We start from the raw sequence: 13,062 nt of genomic DNA on the forward strand, positions 1-13,062 counted from the left end.
TTCCAAGGTCAGCCCGTGCTTGGCCCTTGAACATTTCAGCTTAGAGCTCTCATTTGCATCTTGTACAAACACCGTGCATAGGTGAGGGAAAGAATACATCGCAGCCTAATCCAATAGCTAATTAGCAGCACCTGCACCAAGGCGCGATTAGCATCTTGCTATTAGGTTACTGTTTGTGTTACAGGGGAAGTGATTAAGCCTGTCAAAGTGTCACAGGACTTGCTTCATTTTTCAGTTCATGTATAAATTTAAATGCCACATTTTTAAATAGCCTCCGAAAATTCAGCTCCAGCCTTGGCATCACTATTTTTGACTGTTAGTTACAGGCTTCAGTTGTCACTGACAGAACTACAGTTTAGGTCCTACAAAAGTAGAAAACTCATTTACATAACCAGGCATCTCCTCTCCATCTGTGGTTCACAGGATGTCCTCTGCTGGGCCGGCCTGTCCTCCCTCAGGACAGGGACTGTGAGCTCTAAAGGGGGGAATGGTGCCAAGGCTCAGGGCTGCACCCTCGTACCCTGCAGGACACCCAGCAGCACCCAGGTGCTTGTCCACACAGTGGTTCAGTTAATCCCGTTTGCCTTCTGCATGCATGATGACTCCTCCCGAATCTCAAATCCCAACTTCCGCCGGGCTCCGGTCTGTTTCTTTCAGTGTGGCACTAACTCCACAGATGCTACAGACACAAGCAAGCAGCTTCTTATTCCCTAAGATGATTCTCAGATGAAGACCAAGAGTTCAGGAGTCGGGAGTGTGGTGCAGCAGTTAACATGCCACTTGGGATATCGCCGTCCCACACTGAAGTTCCTGGGTTCAAGGCCTGGCTCTGCTCCCAGTTCCAGCTTCCCACTAAAGCGAAGCCTGGGAGGCAACAGGCGATGGCTTAGGTACCTGGGTCCCTGCCACCCACGTGGGAGAGACAGCCTGAGAGCCAGGCCCCAGTGCGTCCTGCAGGCGAGCAGTCAGAATCGATTCTAAGGCCTGGTCTTGCCACCCGTAGTGAGGCTTCTGTGCTGCTGTGCTGGCCTTCAAAAGTCTGAGGGACTTGGTGACAGGAAGGAGGGGTCAGATCTGCCCTGGAGTCTGTGCACAGCCTCCACTGTCAGCATCGAAAAGCACACAGGGTGCTGGAGGCAGCTGCCCCGGTCACTCGGAGCGGGCGCCCGTCCCTGGTCACTCACACGGCGTCTCCTAAGGCAGCCACCAAGTGCCGAGTAGGTATGTGGGCATGGGAAGACTGAGTGAGGAGGAAGAGGCACAGCCACCCATGGGAACTCACAACCTGCGAGGTACACAGAAATTAATACTTTAAACTTTTACTTTCTCCAAAACTTCTGAAACATTACATCCCCTAAATAGTAGCTCTATACACCTCATGTATTCATGTATCCCTCCAAAACATATTTCGTGGGCCACTTTTGCAGCTAACATGCATTGACTTGGGGCAGGCATCCGGTGCAATGCTTGAGGATGCCGGCATCCCGTACCCGAGAGTCTAGCTCCAGTCCTGGCCCTGCCTCTCATTCCCGCTGGCTGCTGATGCCCGCCCCCCCCCCCCCCCCCCGCCCAGGAGACTGCAGGTGACGGCTCAGACACCAGGGCACCTGTCAGTCGCCCACATGAGAGACCTGGATGGAGGGCCGGTGTTCTGGCTTTGGCCTGGCCCAGTCCTGGCTGCAGCAGGCATCTGGAGACTGAATCAGCAGGTCAAAGATCACTCTTGTCTGCCTGTCTTTGATCTCTAAAAAACAGACAATTGTTTAAGAACGAACATTAACCCACAACCTGCCAAGAGCAAGCTACACTCAGACTCCAGTGTGGAAAGCTGTTCTTTGAGCCTCGGCATGGGACACAGGAGCCCCTAACAGCCGCAGCCCCCTTCTTCCAGTGTGGACACCAACTCGGCCTCCAGCTCCACATCTCAGGGCCCTGCAGACAACGTCTTAAAATCACCATTACAGGTTCAAGAGCATCCTTCAGGCTCCACAGGGCATGATCCTTCCAGTCAGTGGGAGTCACATCCCTCCTGGCTGAAAGTGGGTGGAGACCCCGCAGGTCCACGTCCTTGTTCTGAGAGAGGGAAGACTCTCCCGTGGCTCAGCCGCCACCTGAGAATGAGCAGAGGGAGCCTGGCCCCCACCTTCTTACCGACTAGTCCCGAAGAGTCCTTCCTCCTCCTCCCACAGCGTCTCCCCTTCTGGTGTGAGAATCCCAGCCTGACACACACACATCCACCTGCAGACATTTTTGGTAGTGGTCGGCTGATGTCATGTCCAGTTCACTAGGTCAGCCTCTATTACAGAAAATATTATCTGGTTAAAATAACGTAGTCTTGGGGCTGGCGCTGTGGCACAGTGGGTTAAGCCTGCAACACCAACATCCCATATGGGTGCTGGTTGGAGCCTGGTTGCTTCGGTTCTGGTCCAGCTCCTTGCTAAAGTGCTTGGCAAAGCAGCGGAGGATGGCCCACGTGCTTGGGTCTCTGCACTCACATGGGATACCAGGAAGAAGCTCCTGGCTCCTGGCCTCTGCCTGGCCCAGCCCCAGGTGTTGTGGCCACCTGGGAGTGAACCAGATGACAGAAAAATCAATCTCTCTCCTTTTTTTTTTTTTTTTAAGATTTATTTATTTATTTATTTGAAAGTCAGAGTTAAACAGAGAGAGGAGTAGCAGAGAGAGAGAGAGAGGTCTTCCATCCAATGGTTCACTCCCCAATTGGCCATAATGGCTGTAGCTGCACCAATCCGAAGCCAGGAGCCAGGAGTTTTTTCCAGGTCTCCCACAGGGGTGCAGGGGCCCAAGGACTTGGGCCATCATCCACTGCTTTCCCAGGCCACAGCAGAGAGCTGGATTGGAAGTAAAGCAGCCAGGTCTCCAACCAGCACCCATATGGGATGCCGGCGCTTCAGGCCAGGGCAGAAACCCACTGTGCCACAGTGCAACCTCTCCCTCTCCCTCTCCCCCTCCCCCTCCCTCTCCCTCTGTAACTCTTTCAAAATAAATAAATGAATGGTTTTTGAAAGGGTGATCTTACTTAAATAGAAAACAGCAAAAGATTACCCAAAGCAGAACAACTTTTATCTCTTTTAGAGTTTCTAAAGATTTAAGAATAGGACATTTTGAATTTGCTGATTTTCCAGGTTTTTTTTTTTTTAAATAACAAATTGAGCTTTGTAATGCACTTGGTAAATAAAATAGTTAACCAACCATCTCTTCAAGCAGCAAGAAGAGTAAGGGAGAAAGAAAGAGAAACGACTATCAGTGTTCCTCTTGACTAGGGCGAGAACGCAGACTACGCTTCCCAAAGAACACGAGTTGCCTACTTCTCAGCAACAGGACAAAAGCTAGCAGGGGCAGCACTGCGCAGCGGGTTAAGCCAGCTCTTAGGACGCCAGATCCCATGTCAGCGCACTGGTTCAAGTCCAGTCTACACCACTTCCAACCCAGCTCCCTGCTAACGCCCCGGGGAAGGCAGTGGAACATGGCCCAAGGACTTGAGTCCTGCACACGTGGGAGACCTGGAGGGCGTTCTGGGCTCTTAGCTTTGGCCTGACCCAGCACTGGTTGCTGCAGTCATTTGGGAAGTGAAACAGTGGACAGAAGATTCCCTCTCTGTCTCTCTCTCTCTCTCTCTGCCTTTCAAGGAAGTTTTTTTTTTAAAGATCTGACACAAAGTACCATCAACAGGGCCTGAGCATTTTGCCCTGACATGCTGACTCCGACGTTTCTCTAATCCTTCTGTGTTAAAATCAGATGTAATCTGAAATTAATGATGTGAGAAAATTGTTGCAGTTATCATTTAATCAAGCCACTTTCATAATGCAGTTACTCACCTTGGCTTCCCAGAAACTAATGAAAGGAAGAGCTTCGCCAACAGCGTGGCATGGCCTGGGGTCTCCTCTTCCATCTCTCATCACAGACTGGCTCTGCAACCTGGGATCAGTCGCATCACACCCCCAGGCCCAGGTTCCTGTTACCAAGACTGTGGATTATATTCCTCTGTATGGCAAACACTTACCAAGAGCTCACAGGAGATGCATAAATACTAGGAGGGACACAGTTCTTACCCTCATGGAACCTGCGGTTTAGTGCAACAGAAAATAAATGACGGCTTACAGTGATGGTCGCAATACAGGACACTCAGAGAACAGAAACAGAGAGGCAGAGATGGGGTCCTTTTCAAATAGAGTGACCGACGCGACAGCAAAGATGACAAGAACATGAGCTCACTGCTACAAAGGACTAGACACATAAAGGGCATTCAAAAGACAGTACACCTTGCATTGCTTCAGAACAAGATTTGGAGAGAATTCTGGAATAAAAACAGGTAGGGCTTGAAGGCAATAGCAGGCTAGCTATTGTCGAAAATTCTACAAGTCACCTAGACAAACGGAACATAACAAACCTTCCCAATGCATGGCTGAGGTCACTAATCACTATTTTTTTAACTAAGCAGCTGCAGTCGCAGGCTCCCAGACAGAACAGCCGGTCCTCACATGACTGAGGGCACATGACCTACAGTTCTGGGACAGGAATCAAGGCTGTGACCTTGCTTAGGGCAGGGCTTTGCAACAGAAATACACAAAGAGCTCACACTCAGTTTAAGAGAAGACAGATTCCAACCTCAAGTCCCATCTGCTCCACTCCCGGTCCAGCTCCCTGCTAATGCGCCTGGGAAAGCAGTGGAAGTTGGCCCACGTGCTTGGGTCTCTGCACGTGGGAGACCCAGATGAAGCTCCTGGCTCCCGGCTCCAGCCTGGCTCAGCACCAGCATTTTCGGCCATTTGGGGAGTGAGCCTGTGGACGGATGATCTCTCTCTGTCTCTTCTCTTCCATCTGTAATTTTGACTTTCGAATAAATAAAAAAAAATCTTTCAAAAAGAGAGAGCGTGAAGACAGGAGGAGCTGGCATTGTGGTGTAGTAGGTAAAGCTGCCGCCTGCAACACAGGCATCCCATGTGAGTGCCAGTTTGAGTCCCAGCTGCTCTGCTTCTGATGCAGCTCCTTCCTTATGCACCTGGGAAAGCAGCAGAAGACAGCCCAAGTGCTTAAGCTCCTGCAGTCCACATGGGAGATCTGGAAGAAGCTCCTGGCTCCTGCAGTCCACGTGGGAGATCTGGAAGAAGCTCCTGGCTCCTGGCTTTCATCTGACTCAGCCCTGGCTTTTGCAGCCATTTAGGGAGTGAAACAGTGGATTGAAGACCGCTCTCCCTCTCTCACTCTGCCTTTTGGTTTCCCAGCTGCTCTGCTCCCAACCCAGCTCCCTGCTAATGCACCTGGGAAGGCAGTAGATGCTGGCACAAGTGCTTGGGCACAGGGCACCGATATGGGAGACTCAGATGGGGCTCCAGTCTCCTGGATTCGGCCTGCCCCAGCCCTGGCTGTTAGGGCCATTTGGGAGGTGAACCAGAGGATGGAAAATCTCCCCCTCTCCCTGCCTTTTAGATAAATAAAGTCTCTCCTGTGATTCATAACTGCAGGTTTAACTTCCTGCTGTTGGGATTTAAATTCGGTCTCTGGTTTTGGAAATTCTAAAGTGAGAAATTAACAGATGAAGATCAAGTGAATACAATCTCACAATCCAAAATTATAAACCACATGAGTAAAGAATCAGCTATGAGGCCGGCGCCGCGGCTCACTAGGCTAATCCTCCACCTAGCGGCGCCGGCACACCGGGTTCTAGTCCCGGTTGGGGCGCCGGATTCTGTCCCAGTTGCCCCTCTTCCAGGCCAGCTCTCTGCTGTGGCCCGGGAGTGCAGTGGAGGATGGCCCAAGTGCTTGGGCCCTGCACCCCATGGGAGACCAGAAGCACCTGGCTCCTGCCATCGGATCAGCGCGGTGCGCCGGCTGCAGCGGCCATTGGAGGGTGAACCAACGGCAAAGGAAGACCTTTCTGTCTCTCTCTCTCACTGTCCACTCTGCCTGTCAAAAAAAAAAAAAAAAAGAATCAGCTATGAGTAAAAATAAGCGGAAGCAAGAAATTAGGCCCACAAGGACTCCAGCTATTGGAGATACGGAGAGAGCAGAAAATAGCCGTACATAAAAGCAGCACGCGATGACGCAACAGTAGTGAGCTAGAAGCTATTACCTGATAAACTGCTATTATTAATACTTATTCCAGCCAGTGCCACGGCTCACTAGGCTAATCCTCCACCTTGTGGCGCCGGCACACGAGGTTCTAGTCCCGGTTGGGGCACCGGATTCTGTCCCGGTTGCCCCTCTTCCAGGCCAGCTCTCTGCTGTGGCCCGGGAGGGCAGTGGAGGATGGCCCAAGTGCTTGGGCCCTGCACCCCATGGGAGACCAGGAAAAGCACCTGGCTCCTGGCTCCTGGCTTTGGATCAGCGCGGTGCACTGGCCACAGCGGCCATTTGGGGAGTGAACCAACGGCAAAGGAAGACCTTTCTCTCTGTCTCTCTCTCACTGTCCACTCTGCCTGTCAAAAAAAAAAAAAAACTTATTCCAAATAACAAGAAGTGAAAGAAAATATGGGGACAATAAGCGACTGTAAAATATAACGTAGTCTTCTGGGAAGTAAGTGCCGTTTAAGGAGACATCCCAAACTGGCTCCCACAAAGGGAACTCGCACATCCGCAGCCTTAGGGGAGCCTCAGGACTGAAGCGAACTGTTGGCAGTGAAATGAAGAGCCCTCGGCTCCCGACCCAGGACAGCAGGACGCGAGCCCCCGGCACAGGCTCCCGTCACCGCCTCCTTACTCAGACAGGAAACGCCTTCATCCCCCGGTGCTGGGCAAGGAAAACTTTCACAGCTTCTGCCGGAACAGCGGCCCCAGAAAATCTCAGAAAATCTGTGCCCCGACATCAGGGTCTATCAGGACGTTCGACTTCGTGAAAACTGTGGGTGCTCGTCACGCTCCTCTGCACTTCAACAATCGCTTCTTTATCAGGCTGGGGACAGTGGCCAGACCGCAGGCCACTAAGGCCCATGAGGATCACGGACTGGCCCTGCCGTGGTCACTGCAGGTGAGACTCGAAATTCAGTAAATCTGAGGCCGGGCTGTGGTGCCCCCTGCAGCACCAGCATCCCATATGGGACCGGGTCAAGTCCCTGCTGTGAGAATGGGTCTGCCAAGGGGACAGGGACGAGGAGGAGGGGTGGCAGTGTGGTGGGAGGACGGGGATGGTGGGCAGAGTCACTATATTCCTAAAGCTGTACTTAGGAAACCTGTAATCTTTAGGAAATAAATTAAAAAAAAAAAAAAAAGTCCCTGCTGCTCCACCTCCGATTCAGCTCCCTGCTGAGCAGTCCACCCACTGGGCTCAGTCAGGGAGCAGGGCCTGGGGACCTTAGGGTCAGCACTGACGACAGGAGGCCCTCCTCTGGGGGGGAGCCAGAGCACCCAAGCACTCAGTGGGCTCCCAGGACACCCAGAGCCCTGCGTCTCCCATCGTGGCGCCGTCTCACAACACCCACCCCAAGAACCCTGTCTCCTAACTCCATTCTCCCGTGAGCTTTTGAAGTCCTCTCGATGTGTGCACACATATGTCTGCATGCATGCATGTATGTATGTGTAAATATGTATTGTGTGAGAATATAGTGCACATGTGTAAATATCTGTATTGTGTGTGCATACATGCATGCATGCATGAGCAGCTATGTGTGCATATGCAGGTGTATATATATGGGTACATGTATATATTGCACACATATGTGTGAATGTGTATTCAGTGTGTGTACAGATGTGCATGTGTGCATATATTGTATATGTTAACATGTGTGTGTGGATGTGTGCTGTGTGCATGTGTGCACATATATGTGTAAGCATGACTATGTATATATAGATGTATATATGTGCATGTATATGCGTATGTTGTACATACATATATATGTACTGTGGATATGTAGGTATGTGCATATATGTGCATGTATGTGTGTACACATACATGTGACTGTAGGTGCATACATGTGCATACATGTGCATATGTATGCATGTGGATGTGTAGATGTATGTGTACATGTAGATGTTTTGCATGTGTACATGTGTATGCATGAGTGTGCATATGTTCATGCATGTTTTTTCATGTGTACATATGTATGCATGGATGTATATATGTTGCACATGTATGTGTGTATGCATGTGTGCTTACATATGTGTGTGGTTGGGCGTACATGTGTATATGTGTTACATTCATACGCACATGTGCATATGTGTATGCGGGTGCACGTATGTATGTGTATATATGTATCTCTGTGTATATATATGCATACATAAGTGTGACACGGCAAAGGGAAGAGGCGGGGGTCCTGGGCTGGTAAACTGTGGGAAGACAGCAGTGGGTGATGAGGGACCCTCCTGGCCCGTCCTCTCAGGCCATCAGGACCCCTGGTGATTAACAGCTGTTTTTTGTTTCCTTGTAGGGGACAAAATCCCTCACAAGTGACAATTTCCGTCCTGCTTGTAGCCAGACGAGGGGGGCAGACGCGTTTTCCTGCATCAGCTGCTTTTCGGCTGCCTTCAGCTCGGAAGAACGCCTACACTACAGGAGCAGGCTCTGGCCCCTTCACAGTATATGCAGGGTGTGTGCAGGGATGTCCCGAAGACGCGTGCTGACCTGAGCCCTGGTCGTCTTGGAGCTCAGGCTCGTCTCTTCCTTTGTATCTGCATGCATTTCCTAATTTTTGGTGTCTTGACCACAGGTCAGCTAGGTGTAAGCGATGAGAGGGAGGAAAACCTATTTCTGTGACAGCTGAGTCAGGAGTCGTGTGACATGAGTCAGATGTCTGAGGAAGACGACCCTCAGGTCAGCACGGAGCTCAAAGGCAGCCCGAAGTGCCAAGTCCACTCCCTGGGCCAATCGAAGCGCCCCGAGACCCTACGGGTTGCTCCTAGGAAAGCAAAGATTAGCTGTGTGCAGACTTTTCATCACCTTCTCGCTCTTCCATGGATCCCACTCCCCCATGGGCAAGGCAGATACAAACCTGAATTCTGCAGGACAGACTGACACGCAGGGAAAAGGAGTGTCAGTCACAGAGCTCATCATAAAACGACGCTGTTGCACGGTTCTCCAAAACCATTCTCCAAAAGACTGAGACGTCTGTGAACACGGTGTGCAGCTGGGGCCCAGGGAGCCAGGAAAGAAGAGAGATGTCATCATGTCCTTGGCACACATCTGGCCCCACAGGACCTCCGCTGGTGGCACTGAACAGATGAGGTGGTACCTCCCTGGGAGCCTTGGAGACCTCACTGGGCCTCTCCTCAGTGGCTTTTTCTCACGTCTCATAATCCAGCAATGCACCCATGGCCGTCGACAGGCTACAGGAAAACTAGTGCCAGCCTCCGCCCTGCCCACTGCCTCGGGAGTAGGAAAGGTGTCCAGCCCCCAGGCTTTGGCTGGCATCTGGGTGCCAACAGGACAGAGCCTGGTAAGAGGAAGGAGTTCAGCAACTAGACCACCACCTCCTGGCCCTGGACACCCCTGGCACCATGCTGTGTCCCTGGGATGGCCATTGCGTGCTGGATCCCAGAGGGCTGGGAGTGGGAGTGGCAGGCAACTGTGCGCCATGCGTCACGTTCAAGTGCTCAACTGCAGTGGACACCACCAGGTCCAGCTGGGCTGCCACAACCTGCTGGATGACAGACATGGCTCAGGGCATCCACATTAGCCACGTCTCCTCTCCCCAGGGCTGGGCCCAGCCTTGACCTTTGATGGAGCCTGCCCAGATCACAGACTCTGAGACGGGCCTGGGCCTGCTGACCCTTCAGCCCCAGCTGAGGAGTATCTGCCATTCCTCGGGCCAGGGCAAAGTGCACTATGGGGACAGGAACACAGCTGATCCCTGTGTTGGACTGCAGTCCAGCGATGTGTGGGCCAGAGACCAGCCTGTGACTGCAGACTTTCTGCTGGGTTCTGGGCACCGGGAGAGCAATGAAGGCTCCCGCCTGGGGTCCCGGGGCTGCTCGTCTGTGATGGCATGCTTCATGGTGTCACATCACCAGCCCCAGGGCCCCGGGGCATCCCCCAAAGCCCCTTGCTCTTCAGCAAACACATGTCCCCAAGAACACAGAATATTCTTGCAAAAAGGTGTTCATGTACATACACAAATTCTATGTGTGCCTGGTCCATTCTGGGCAAGGAGACTGTTTTCAGAAGGTTTATTGTTATTTTTATTATTATTTGAATGTCAGAGTTACAGAGAGAGGAAAGGCAGAGAAAAAGAGAGAGAGAGAGATGGCTGCAATGGCTGGAGCTGTGCCGATTTGAAGCCAAGAGCCAGGAGCTTCTACCGGGTCTCCCAAGTCCCAGGCCACAGCAGAGAGCTGGATCAGAAGTGGAGCAGCCGGGTCTTGAACCGGCGTCCATATGGGATGCCAGTGCTTCAGGCCAGGGCATTAACCTGTTGCACCACAGCGCTGGCCCCTTCAGAAGTTTTTAACGTGCTATTATTACTGAAAGTCCGGTCCTTGTCAACGGTGCCAAATCCGAATAACAAGGATAAGTTTTGAGGTAAAGGGAAAGTTTAAGCTCATGACAGCTTAGGAAGCAGCAGACTGACTCTCAAGAACTGCTGTCGTGGAGGGAAGATGGGTCAGGGCGGTTACGTCCAGAGGAGAGCTGTGCTTGGGAGGACTCGGGAGTCAGAGGCAGCGGCCACAACCGAAACTGGGCGGTAGGCCCTACAAGAGCAGGCTTCTCTGTTTTGTTTTAACGCACCTCAAGCATCCGTGCACTTTCTAGAGAAACTTGAAGAGAACGGGTGGCTTGATCTTAACTTGGGTGGGTCACGACAGCTCGTCCTGCAAGGGAGTGTAGCTGCGGAGCATGATTCGGCTGGACTCGGAGGCACAGACTGCGGGAGGAGATTCTAGTGCTTCCTGGAGCACAATGAGGCGCACTCGCCCTGAAATTTGTGACTGGCCAGGCTTACTGTGCCTTAGGTCACCTGTACCCCTTTACACCCTGTTACATACCGGCTGGGTGGGTTTTTCTGTAGGCAAACTGGGCGCATATTTGTTGGGGAGAAGGATGCCCGGCACCTGGGGAACAGTGCTCCTGGCTGTGCCAGGAGGGGCTTCCAGGAAGAGACGAGTGCCCGCATCACCAGCCTGGGAGGGTGACTCCTGACCCGCTGAGGACCCAAAGGCAGAGGAAGCCGTCCTGGGCACTTGTGGAGTGCACCAGCAGAGAGCGCTCTCCCTGCCTCCCACATCGCTCACGTCACACACAGCTGACTGCCCAACTAAGATGAGGACGAGCAACTAGAGGGTGGCATCAGTCACTGGTGACCTTGATATGAGAATCGCGTACAAAAAATATAGACAGCTCTTGCAAAAAATTCTGCTAGGAAAGATCCAATGAAATGAAGAAAAACTTGGGAAGAGAAACAGGGAAGGGGTGATGTGGCAGTGCTCCCGAGCACACAGAGGCGCCTGGTCTGCAGCAAAACACATGGGCTGTGGACAGCAGCTGCAGCAGCAACGTGTGGCCCCCAGGCCTGGTCCCCGTCACCAGTGCTGAGTCAGCACAAGGCAGGTCTGACAACAGTGGGAGCCACTGGCAGCCGACGGGGCAGCCGAGTGGCACCTCGAGGAAACGCCGTCCGTCCGAGTGAAGACGGGTCAGGGTTTGGAGTTCAGAAGGGGAAGCTCGGGAGGACCAGCCTGAGGACACGTCAGGACTCGGGAGCAGGGCTCAGGAGCCAAGGGCCGCGCACACAAAGCAGCGGTGGCTCCGACAACTGGAGGTTTGTCAGCAACCGCAGACGTCAGTGCAGCCGCTTGAGAAACGGCCAGGCCGGCACCGCGGCTCACTAGGCTAATCCTCCACCTTCGGTGCCGGCACCCCGGGTTCTAGTCCCGGTCAGGGCGCCGGATTCTGTCCCGGTTGCCCCTCTTCCAGGCCAGCTCTCTGCTGTGGCCCGGGAGGGCAGTGGAGGATAGCCCAAGTGCTTGGGCCCTGCACCCCATGGGAGACCAGGAGAAGCACCTGGCTCCTGCCATCGGATCAGCGCGGTGCGCCGGCTGCAGTGGCCATTGGAGGATGAACCAACGGCAAAGGAAGACCTTTCTCTCTGTCTCTCTCTCTCACTGTCCACTCTGCCTGTCAAAAAAAAGAAAAGAAAAAGAGACGGGCCACAGGAGAGCTGATGGCTTCCTTCCTCAGCAAGGCATGTGACTTCTGCACAATGGCGCATGCGCACATACCTGGTGCCAGGCACGGCACCGACAGCGGGATCTTAACATGGGTGGGACACGACAGCTCGTTCTGCATGGAAGAGCAGTTGTATTTCGCTGGAAATTGGAAGACGCAAAGGATTGTGTTAAGAGATTGCTGCGTTTCGTGAACAACGCGATTAGTAAGGTTTACGGTCTCTTCGGCTGCCTGCACGCACTGCACCGTTACATGTGGGGACGACACAACCTGCAGGAGGGGCTGTGGAACACTGACACTGGTGCTGACAGACCTCACCCAACTGGCGAGGGAAAGTCCCCTTCTCCTGGCGACAGGCTGTGTGGAGGGAGAAGAGGCCCTGCAGCGCTGGACACACGTGCAGCAAGGGGCAGGGGACACACCCAGTGACACCCAGTGTTCCTCAGCTGTGGACTCAGAGGAAGGCCTTTTCTTTGCATATTCGTTTCATCCTTTCGTATTTTGAAGGCTGTTTCAATGAGGACACTTTGTAATTTACAAAACCTTTAAAGACATGACTTTAAAGACGGCTACGAAGCAGCAATACATTTGTCACCTCAAAGTTCTGGGAAGCCAATGTCACCTCGACAATTTTTTAAAGCCCTTTATGCTGTGGCTGACATCACTGCCCCATCTACTGCACAATAGAAAAATAAGTATGCCAGGGCTAGCGCTGTGGCATGCGGGCTAACACCCTGGCTTGAAGCGCCGGCATCCCATATGGGTGCCGGTTCTAGTCCCGGCTGCTCCACTTCCAATGCAGCTCTCTGCTGTGGCCTGGGAAAGCCGTGGAGGATGGCCCAAGTCCTTGGGCCCCTGCACCCACGCGGGAGACCTGGAAGAAGCTCCTGGCTCCTGGCTTTGGAACAGCGCAGCTCCAGCCATTGTGGCCATCTGGGAAGCGAACCAAC

The 13,062-nt window shown here is 52.8% G+C and overlaps 1 long non-coding RNA gene across 2 annotated transcripts; it reads right to left on the reverse strand.

Annotated features, from left to right (window-relative positions):
- Positions 1 to 206: 206 nt before the first annotated feature.
- On the reverse strand, positions 207 to 5,913 carry LOC127492156 (uncharacterized). Of its 2 annotated transcripts, XR_011379082.1 has the most exons (3): positions 3,837 to 5,913; positions 1,632 to 2,296; positions 207 to 1,285 (listed from the first exon to the last, which is right to left on the reverse strand). It is a non-coding gene; the product is annotated as an uncharacterized lncRNA (long non-coding RNA). The 2 variants fall into 2 exon arrangements; XR_011379081.1 differs by lacking the exon at positions 3,837 to 5,913 and having other exon boundaries at positions 1,632 to 2,594.
- Between the last annotated feature and the right edge of the window lie 7,149 nt (positions 5,914 to 13,062).

The sequence above is a fragment of the Oryctolagus cuniculus genome, chromosome 9 (assembly GCF_964237555.1).
Source record: "Oryctolagus cuniculus chromosome 9, mOryCun1.1, whole genome shotgun sequence".
Lineage (NCBI taxonomy): Eukaryota > Metazoa > Chordata > Mammalia > Lagomorpha > Leporidae > Oryctolagus > Oryctolagus cuniculus.